This window comes from Balearica regulorum, chromosome 13 (genome assembly GCF_011004875.1).
Source record: "Balearica regulorum gibbericeps isolate bBalReg1 chromosome 13, bBalReg1.pri, whole genome shotgun sequence".
NCBI classification, from domain to species: domain Eukaryota; kingdom Metazoa; phylum Chordata; class Aves; order Gruiformes; family Gruidae; genus Balearica; species Balearica regulorum.
Window position 1 is genome coordinate 11,375,800 of NC_046196.1, and position 11,166 is coordinate 11,386,965.

Genomic DNA, 11,166 nt, shown 5'->3' on the forward strand with positions numbered 1-11,166 from the left:
GTTTCCAGTACAAGACAGACATGGAGCTGTTGGAGCGAGTCTGGAGGAGGCCATGAAGCTGATCAGAGGGATGGAGCACCTCTCCTATGAGGACAGGCTGAGAGAGTTGGGGTTGTTCAGCCTGGAGAAGAGAAGGCTCTGGGGAGACCTTATTGCAGCCTTCCAGTACCTAAGGAAAGGGCCTACAGGAAAGCTGGAGAGGGACTGTTTACAAGGGCCTGTAGTGATAGGACAAGGGGTGATGGCTTTAAGCTGAAGGAGGGTCGATTTAGATTAGGTATTAGGAAGAAATTCTTCACTGTGAGGGTAGCGAGGCACTGGAACAGGTTGCCCAGAGAGGTTGTGGATGCCCCATCCTTGGCAGTGTTCAAGGCCAGGTTGGATGGGGCTTTGGGCAATGTGGTCTAGTGGAGGGTGTCCCTGCCCATGGCAGTGGGGGTGGAACTAGATGATCTTTAAGGTCCATTCCAACCCAAACTGTTCTATGATTGTATCTGAAACAATTCTGTACCATTTTGATAGTTTAATTTTAGTTGTGTTATTAGCGAAGCAGAAAAGCCTAATGAATCTATACTGAAGTTCTTCAGTTGAGGGTCACCACTTTTTAGACTGATCCAGAGAGCTGATGAATGTTTTGCCAGTGGTATCTTAGTGACGAGCATCTTGCAGAGGCTGTTCCTTTGTTTTGTTAGTTTCTTGTTGACAAAAAACTATTTAACATAATAATTCTCTGATGTCTTCACAACAGATAATAGAAGAAGCATTTCAAAAGAGGTCCAGGTAAAGTTGGGGCTATGACTGGGTCACAGAGAAGGTTCATTTATGGTAAATGCCATAAAAATATCAGACTTTGAAGACCAAAAACAATGAAAAGTTTTGCTTTTCTTTCGTTTTAAAGCTAAATCTGTATCATTTGATGTGCTGAAAATATCTGACAATTACTGGTGAAATAACAAATCTAAAAGACTTTTAAAATAATGATTTTGTCACCATTTTTATTTTAAAAGTATTCCCCATTCTAAGGAATCCAGATAGGTACGTGCAAACAAGTATTTCCAGAAGGTACATCCTTGAAAAATTTGGAAAGAATAAAGAAACAAAAGAGCTGCATGGGTCTGCTGCACCTTCCTCAAAGTTGCTTTCCTTCAATAACTTCGTTAAAACGGTCCACAGTTACATACATAAGCTCAAACGATCATATTTCTGAATAGCTATTTAACTGAAGGGAACTACAGTCATTCTAAAGACATATCTCTGTTACAATCCATAATGAATGTAATCTTCAAGGGGCAATAACTTCTCTCAATTACACAATTTTTCTGTTAAAAATGGCATATGTTACAATCTGGGTTGTCAGTTCCTCTGGCCATGGACACACACATTTCTCAGTAAAGCATCTCAGGCACCCCCAGTATGCTATCAATAAGATCAGTAATAATGTTAAAATATTTTTTTTAATCGCATGTTAATGTAATCGTTCAAGTTATTTTTCCAATATAAATACATAGGGCACAACAGCTGTTTGGAGATCTCCAATTAGAGCTGTTTTGTGGCTGTCTCTACAGAAAATGCCTTTGGCTAATATAATTTAAACCTCTTCTGTAAATGCATTTCATGCTTTGGAGCTAGCTAATAATTTCTGTCATTTAAGAACAATGGTCTGTGATTTGCTCCTATTAGTAAAAGCGAGACAATGAGCGCTCCCCTTGGCCCCCTGGTCCCCACCTGCCCCAGCGCTGGTGATCTGCTGCCCGTGATGTAGGGAGAGCTGCCCTGCTGCGGGGCTGCGCTGGGCCGGAGGGGGCGAGGACTCCGGGACAGCATTTTTACAAAAAGCGCAGGCGGCCGGGGGAACTCCAGAGTTAGGTCCCAAGGTCACAGCCAGAATCGGGAAGGAGAACTATAAATTACAAAGCCCTGGACTGCAGCCAAGCCCATGGGAAGCTGCACTTAGCATATCATTCTCTAAGCAGCAGGATGAAACCTTAACTCCCTTTCAGACAGAATTTGAATGGAATTTGGTATAAGGACACTCTCATTGAAATATCACCAACTGACTTGCCATGACAACTCAGAAACCGGTTGCCATCGCGGGGAGATCCTCTTCCAACCAGCCCAAAATGATGATGAGGATGATGATAGAGCCCTATCAAATATTTATGAAAACCAGATGAATTTCTGTGCTAACAACATGCTGATATAACAGAGACCTCAGATAAACTCCTGACGTTAACCTAAGCTCAGATTTCTCCCAATGTAAACCAGAAGTTGAACAGCAAGCTGATTCTAGTATTTTGAAATGAAAATGCTGCAATGGATGTTAATAGCTACACTGTATTGCTCTAACTACATTGCTAAGTGTGATGATTTATTACTTGTAGATAGTATTTACACACTGCCATCAGTGCTGTAGGCCTCCCGTGTAAGGTGCAGAGTTAGAAGAACTTTACGTGATCTATAGGCTCCTTGGTCAGTGGCTCCCACGCGTTACATGCATGTACAATATCTAATGCTGTGGGAATATGCTGAGTCCTCCAGAAGCTGCAGCATATACAAAACACTACGGGCAGTGCTATTCCAAAGCATTAAAAAAATAAAGTTTTTATGAGAAAAGGATGAATTAAGTACTTTAAGGATGCAAAAGTTACTTTAGATTTTAAATGTTGAAAAAATACAGAAAAGAAATGATCCACGTAAATTTTTGGTATCACAAACGTAAAATCTCTGCTTCTGCGTCTCGCTGTCGCACCATTAACTCTGAGACCCGTATTTAAAGATGTGAGATAATATTATTGTCAGTCCCTGTGGGAAAAGGGGCAGCTTGAAAGCAAATCCCTTCCCCCTTGTCTGCAAAGGAAGAATACTGGCATTAAGTGCTGAGACAGCTGCCATCCTTCCATCTTGGCACTAAGTTAGGTGATGGGAAGCAGTGAAGAGATGCTGGAGAGTTTGGGAAGAGCTGCATAAAGGCAGGCGACAGCAGTAATTTATTGGACTGCAGCTTCCTCGGATGAATCGTACAGCCGTAACTAATAAGTAGATGTGAACCATTTTGCTAGTAAGTTATAACTGATTCTTTAAAACACTGTCACGGGGCTTTGTGACCAGGGAAGGTACGATTAGCAAGAAGCACTAACAATGTGATCTGAATAGCTGTTGTGAAGAAAAGCCAGAAAAGTAATGAATTAGCTTCTATAGTTGGAGAGTTGGTTTGTTGGGATGCAAGCCTGATAAAGTATACTTTTGGGAAAGCTGGAAAAAAGGCATCTAAGTATTTGTAAAACATGGTAGAGATGGTAGGGAATGAAATTTCCCTAGAACTGGCAGATGTGGAAATCTGTGTTGGATGGACACAAGGATGCAATAATAGTTGGTCATGCTCCGTCTTACACCCCGCTGCTGTGATAACCTTCAGATAAACAGGTTTTGGTCACTGCAGATTAGGACAGGATTATCTCTTCTCTTCCTTGAGAAACCAGGCAAATACATTTCTGCTGCAAGAAAGGCAGGCCTGCATTCTGTACGTACTTTCTCTGAGCCTTTGGCATCTGCTAAAATGAAGAACATAACTGCTCTTCTGATCTGCAACACAAAGAAGAGATTCATGGCATCCTTCTGTGTATGTGCCTGCAGGTTCATGTGTTTTATTGCTCAGGATGCGACTTTTACAATTTCTTCCTTTATTTCATAGATCTTTTCACAAATGGATTTTGTGATCCCTAAGAAATGAAATGTCCAAAGGTTCACAAAACAACAGTCTTTGTGGGTTTTTTGCCAAATGAAAGAGCAACGTAGTTTTTATACCTTCTTATGCACTAGTCTAACTTTTGATGCACCCTTTAGATTTCTGAATTTATTTTACTAATTCAGCTTATACTGATTTATATGCTTTAAGCAGATCAAGCAGCTCATGCAAAAAACCCTGTTAAAATATATTAAATAATTATTTATGTAACATCTTCCATTAAAGAACTTAAAAGCAACAGAAAAATTAATTTATCTTCTTTGAGCTAAGTCGTATCCCCATTTCAGGATATAAAAATGAAGGCATATTAAATGAAATATTCACACATAGGTGCCTAAAGTTAGTCATCTAAATATACATGTCAGCAGCTAACTACTGCTTTGATTCTCCCAACTCAGAGGGGATCATTTTTGCATTTGAGGGTCACACTGAAGAGAATGAGAAACCAACATTTCTCAAACTATTTCTGTGCAGGTATTAAAGGGACCCAAATTTAAAAACCAGGATCTCCCGCGACTTTGGCTGAAATTAGCAACTGTTAAGAAATAAAGCAACTTTTTATTTAGCTCCTAGCTATAAGTGGATGTCAAATTGCAGGCATTTGAGTTCAAAAACCACTCAGAAAGTTTATGTAACTGATCCTGCCACCTTTCCCAACATGAATAATTACTGCTCTCTCAACGAGTGTCATTTACGTACATTAACTGACTTCTATGAGGTTGGTTACTGTATGAAAGGGGGTTGGAAGATCAGGCCCTAGGAGATTTTATCGTGGTCGTGCTGCTCTTTGGTGGCACTGAGGACAGAAATCAGCCCCCCTGCCTGCCTTCTGTCTTCATCACAGCCACAACCTCCAGCCCTTCTCCCGCAGCAAGGACTTGCATCTCCGAGTCAGTGAGGGTTCTTTCTGATGAAGAGTGAAGGACCATTTATGGAGGCTGTGTTACACATTTCAAATTAAGTATTTTAAGAGTGGTGCAATAATTGTCAGGTCTGCATATTTAATGGACCCTGAGCTATAAACATGTTCAAAAAGTGCCTAGTTAATATCAGTTTGACAGTGAACTGGCACAGTCCTGAGCTCCGATGCATCAAATTAACATCGATCCGCAAAATGTTACTGACAGGTTTCTTAAATCTGCCAAGTTTTGAAATCAATTTGGGAGAAGAGGGCTTCTCCCCTCAGCCCACTTTTTTTTTTAAGTCCATTCTAATTCCTTACCAGGACTCCAAGGGCGTTCCTTCAGAAATGCTTTAGAAATGTTAATTCTTTTCAAACTTTGTTTTCCCATCCTCATTCAAGAGTGATCAATTCCTCTTAGGGTGTTTCTGCGGCGTAAAATTTAAAATCCTCTCCCGCTCGCTCTGGGTTGGGAGGAGCGGAGCTGTGACCGTGTGATGCCCAGCCGAGGTTCAGCGGGGCTCCGTGCAGATGATGCACGTTTGATATTCTGGGATGCAGGTGCTCCGCTGCCTCCAGCGGATGGCTAATAACTTCCAGGTGGGATTTGAAGGAACTGGCACTGCCCCATTACATTCCTCTATGGCTTCGGTCCTGGCAACTTCACCAGCTTCCCCTCTCCCGGCGTGATATCAATACAGCTGCGCTCAGCGGACCCAACTATGCTGGAACACCCTCAATAAACAGAGGAGAGCTGGCACGCTCTGCTCTCTGAAGGGTTCATGACTCTGCTGCAGTTTCAGCACCGTCAGCCAGCGCTGGGGTTTGTTAACCTTCCTGGCAGCCTGCAAAGCCGCTCTGCTCAGGGGCACGCTGCCGGGGGACTGGCAGAGGCTGGCCGACAGTCTGCCACGAAGGGGAAGAGTTTGAAGGAGGCTTACGCTGCTGAAGGAGGCTCGTCCTGGTTGGTATTAGGTCACTTTGCTTGCATTTTGCTCTATGGATTTTCAATCACTATGATAGAAGAGCGTACATTGAAACAAAAGAATTAAGATATAATGGTGACATTTTTCTTCAGAATTTTTATCTTTGTCTAAGCAGTGATACAAATGGTAGGTAAGGTTCTAGTGTCTAATCACAGAGCTTTCCTTGAAAACACGCTGTAACGGCTATTGAAATGTTTTGCCAGCAGAAGCCAGGTAACAGCACCTGTGAGAGAGGCTTGTGTCATTGGTTTTTACCCCTGAAGGAATGGAAATTGGGTGGCTTTTGGAAGAAAGCCACTCAACGGGCTGTTTAATGGTTGCTTACTATTAGGGATGCATGCTGTGGCATGGTTACCATGAGGTGGCACATGCCAGCACCTAATGGTTCCAAAAGTGGCATTGCCAGACCTGGAAGGTTGTCTCCAGCATGGCAGGGAGTGTGCTGCAACAGTGTCCCCCCCTTGTTCCAACCTTTCTCAGCCATCCTCCCGCTCTGTTCTTCACCAGTGGGGTCATGCTGTGAAGTCGGGGCCCTACCGTCCCCGACTTGCTATTTCCACAGCAAGTGCTCCACTGCTGAAGCCACGGCTCCAGGTTTCAGTGGTGGCACTGGGAGCAGAGACTGCACCTGCAGACCGTCTCCCTGCGGAGACTCATTGGACTGCAGTGGTTTTCCTGGAGACGGAAAACTCCCGGAAACATCCGTGGGACCTCCGTTTGTTTGTGGTTGTCCCCACTCAGCATCAGAAAGAGGAGGAGGCTGAAGGTGTTGCTCCTGTGGCTCAGCTGAAGCCAGAGAGAAATGTCGGCTGCCGTGTGATGACTAAAGCTCACATGCTTATTACTTCTATCAGTTAGAGCTCTTAATCACTTTGTGCTGTTTCATCCTATAACATGAATTCACTTCAAGCTGTGAAATTCACCATTTTTGCCATGACTAATTTGTGAAATCTGCCACCTTCCTTCGTGGTTCGCTTTGTGCCTTAGTTAGGCATCATCTGTCTGATTAGGGAAATCTGTGATTTGTTTCTTGCAGTTGAGCCAATACAATTTCATTCCCCTCCTTTCTCCTCTTTGCACTCAACTGTGATTTCATCATCACTTTTGCCTTTTGATGCGCCGGGGACGGAGTGGTGTGGAAGCCATCTTTGCTGGGGTTTGCACGCCGCGAGTCTTGGCTTTCCTCCTCTGGGTAATGTGTGGGTGTGCATCGGTAGGACTCAACCTGAGGCTTTAACCCAGCTTTGGTTAAAGCCTCTTAGGTCTATTACATTATGTTTACCATCGTACTGCATTTTTCCCAGCCTGGTTGCTGCAATATTTTGGAAATAATTTCCCACCTGCCTTGCCAGTGCCTTGTTTCCCGATACATTCATCTGTTACTCTTTGTATTGAACATTGCTGGCATTACTAAATGCTATAAATGTACCCAGTATACCATAAAAATACACAAGCAGCTGACTGGTCTTGCTTACAAGAAATACTATTAATCTTTCATTTTTCACATGCTCTAGGCAAGATCCTGAGGGTGCTCGAGGAACATCTCATAACTGAATTGGGTCCTAACTTCCGATTTTCTCACTGATTGGTTAATGTCTAAAAATATTTTCCCACACTCTTAATGTCTTAATTGTTCTTTGAAGACGTTGCCAGCTCATCCATCCTTTTACCCATGATTTACATCCTCTTACAAACCCAGTGAAATATTATTTTAGTATTTCTGTCAGTGAAGTACTGTGATAAATGGTCATCTTTTAAGATCAGTGGGAACAGTATAATGGATGTGCAGGAGAGCTTATTGACTTGCTCTTGCCAAAATGGAGTCCTGCCATGAAGTTCAGAGGGATCACGAGATGCCCTGGATACTCCTCATACTTCAAATAGTCCTTTTTAATGGTAAAGCTTATCGGTTTGTGCTACACAGAGTTTTACGAGATAATGATAGGAGAGCAAAAGAAAGCTTCCCTCCTAGCTCTACTTGTTTTCACCGTAACTTTCCTTTCCATCTCTCTCTTCCTGTATTCTGCCTTTTTTTTTACCAGTTTCACTCAGTCTAAAAGTTAATCACCTCCTTGTCTGATACGCAATCACGTAAAAAAGATCAGCAGCACCATTTCTATTAATAGATAAATAAATGGACAAATCTCTGAGAATTCCTGCATGTAATTAACCCTTCATCGGAAACCCGGAGGAGGTTCAGTAACATCCCGGGCACACGTTCATTACTTTGTCCAGCTATCAGAAAACATAACGGCCTGATCTTACTTCTGCTCATATGTTGATAAAATTTCTTTGAATGACTCTGAGAGCAGGATTATGCCTGGTACTCAGCACCCTGTGCTCTCCTCTGTATCCGCTGCATTCAGCACGGGAGTCCGCAGCCGTACTAGCCCCAGCTATTTACTTACCACCACTGTGGACTAATCAGATGGCAATAAAAGCTTTTACTGTGCCATCCTGTTTGTGATCAGCAGAAACATAAAAAGCATGTTAGCAAATTGATTTTTGGCATTAATTGTGAGCAAAGAGCATTCTACTTAGTACAGATAGGGGGTTTTTTTCAGGCAGAAAAAATCTATTTTAGTATTTTAAAAGTGATTCTGGAAGATGCTGAGCTAAGCCCAACGGACATACTTTTCAAATACCATAAGGCAAAGAGTAGTTACTGAATCTCCTCAGTCTTATTAGCTTACATAAACATAAAAATTTGAATAATGTTTAAAAAGCTAAATTCTCCAGATAATCCATAATCAGTAAATGTTCATTACTGAGATGTAGCAAATATGCATGAGATTTCCCCGGTGATGTTTTGGTTACACGATTTAAAAGGCATAGCAAAACCCTCCTCCACGCGGGGCCAGGCAGAAACTTCCGCAGGCTCCAAAGGTCACTTGGCCGCAGCTCGGACCTTCCTGGTCCCCTTCAGGAACAAGCAGGAGAAAATCAGAATTCACTGTCTCATTTTACAGCTCTGGCGATTTATAAATAAGTCATCCCCGCACAATGATTGATGTCTCCATATAAATAATTAAGTCTTGACCTTATGTTATGACACCTGCTAAATTTTTTTGGCGCTTGAAACCAGTGCTCAGGAGGGGTCCTTGACACCAGATGAACAAAGGTGGGACTAGATTCGAGGGGGAGGGGGAGCCAGTTTTTTGTTTAGCCTCATTTTGTTCTGTTTGATTCCATCAGCTAATTGATGATGATGATTATTAATCTCCGTTGCCATCTACTCTATGGATTTAATTCCTGCCTGTGATTGCTCTTGGAAAGTTTGCTCCATTAGGACCAGGCTTTGATTAGGTTTCTAGTAGCCACAGTTTCCCAGAGCTCCCCCAAATCGCTGTGTGACCTAGCCCGGGCACTTTACACCTATTTTTTTTTTGCGATTTATCTGGCGCAGTGGCAGAGCTCCAGTAGCCCGGGTGACACTGTCATTCTGCTCAACCAGGCTAGGTAGCAGGTGTCAGCAAAAGTTTAATTTGGAAGCTCATGAATTCAAAAGAAGAGCTTAACGGTTATCCCCAACACAGAGAGCTGCTGTGGCCTGCTCCTGGAAAAGAGAAAATCCCGGGGACATGAAAGGAATTGATGAGACGCCAGGCATTTGACAAAATGAAATCTTCTCAGGATAAATGGGGGATAGCTTTCTCATCAAATGGTGAGCATCATTAATAAACAAAATGGATTTAGCGACTGCATTTCCAATTTTCACTTCTGAGACCGCTCAGGTTTACCATTCATCCTCCCTCGCTGGTACTGTATATACAGCCTATCCTCTGAAGAGCTGCAACTTTTAAATCTTGCAATAAAATACAAGCATTTCTGAGTGAGGGTCTAATATAAAAAAATGAGCATCTCTTTTTTTTAAGCATGTTAATCTGCACACAACACAAGTCAGCTACAGACAGAAAGCAATAGTATAATACAATTATAATAAGGGGCTTTCCTAACCCCTCAAAAAGCTTAAAAAATTACCACGCAGCTACGACTGGGTATTGCATTGTTCCTGGCTACTTCCACAGCCAACACCGGGGAATCCCAGATGTCAGCAAGGTGCCTGGGCTGTCCGGTCACCCATCGCTAGCACACTGGTGCTAACACGCTTGTACAAAATTACTTTTCGCTGTACGTTTGCCGTGCTTTGATTATGTACGTTCTTAAGGGTTGAGTGACATGCAAGGTGGCATTGCAAGGTCCGAGTTGCCAGTATCACCGGGCAGGGGCAGGGGAACGCGGGACGTGCCGAGAAACGCACCTAGGGGAGGGCAGTGCCTGAAGCAAACCCCCGTTCCCCTACAGATCAGCTCCAGAAATGAGAAGGTGCTATGATACGCCCTTCTGCTTGTGCACAGACTGAACTCCGGGTGAACTGGATTTCCAGTCTAGGGATATGCCGGCATTTATCAACTACTTTGCTTTGGATCCCATTATTTTCGGTGCAGAAACCCAAGCCAGACTCGTACCCGCGAGCAGTCAGCCCGGCTGAGACGCCGGCTCCATCCCTCCCCTGAAGTTGGGGTCCCGGTGCTGGCGCCCCGCGAAGCCCCGTGCCCGAGCGGGGCTGGACCGGCCCCGCCCGGCTGCGGTGGGAGCGGAGCGGGGGGGACGCGCCGCAGCCCCGGGGCAACCCGCACCGCGCCCGGCCCCGAGCGCGGCACCTGCCCCTCCGCCCGCCCCCCCCCCCCCAATTATACGGCGCCGCCCGCCCGCTCGCCCCGCCGCGCCGCCCGGGAGAGGAGCCCCGAGGTGAGGGGGTCGCGCCGCGCCGCCGGGGGGACGCGGGACGAGGGTCCCCAGCGCGGCCGCGCCGCAAGTTTGGGCACTTTCCCGAAGTGGTGCGGGGAAAAGTTGGGGAGCGGCCGGGGGATGCGCGGGGGTACCCGGGGGGGCGCAGCCCTGCCCGGGCCCGGGGAGGGGGAACTCGCCACTGACCTGCGCCGCTCCCGCGCCGCCTCCCCGCGCTCAGCGCATCCTCCGCGCCGCTCCCGCCCGCCGCCGCTCTGCGCGCCGCAGCCGCGGCTCCGCGCCGGCGATCCTCGGCGGGGAGGAGAGAGCGAAGCGGGACAGCCCGCCCGGAGACGGGAGGCCGCCGCCCCCCTCCCCGCCTCCCGCCCCCCCGCCGCCGCCGCCGCCGCCGCGCCCCGGCCCCGCTCGGCTCGGCACCAGCGCGGTCCCCGCCCCGCGCCCCGCCGCGCCCCGCTGCGCACCTCCGGGAGCAGGTGCGGCGGCCTCCGGCGGGCAGCGCAGCCCAGCCCTGCTGCGCCCTCGGCGCATCATCCCTCGCCGCGGCACGGGGAGAGCGCGGGCGGTGCCGGTGCCGCCGCCTTGCCAGGGGTGCCGTTCGCTTCTCAAGTTTGACACGTTTTCGTGGCGCCGTCCGCCCCCCCGGCCGCCTTCAAGGCTGCTGAATTATGCATTGTCTGAAGGGCAAATTACCGCCGTGCGGAACAGGGGGCTGCCGAAAGAAGTGTGCGTTGTCCGTGTGTGTGTGTGTGTGTGTGTGTGTGTACACGCACAGGCGCGCGCAC

The 11,166-nt window shown here is 46.4% G+C and overlaps 1 protein-coding gene across 2 annotated transcripts in view; it reads right to left on the reverse strand.

The window, feature by feature from the left end:
• Positions 1–10,963, reverse strand: part of CHST8 (carbohydrate sulfotransferase 8) — a 182,473-nt gene extending 171,510 nt beyond the window's left edge. The window contains exon 1 of one of the 2 annotated variants that reach the window (XM_075766019.1): positions 10,846–10,963. The gene's annotated coding sequence lies outside the window, so the exon portion shown is untranslated. Of the gene's footprint in view, positions 1–10,570; positions 10,692–10,845 lie in introns of those variants that run through there. The other variant, XM_075766018.1, reaches the window with a different exon arrangement.
• Positions 10,964–11,166: the final 203 nt, after the last annotated feature.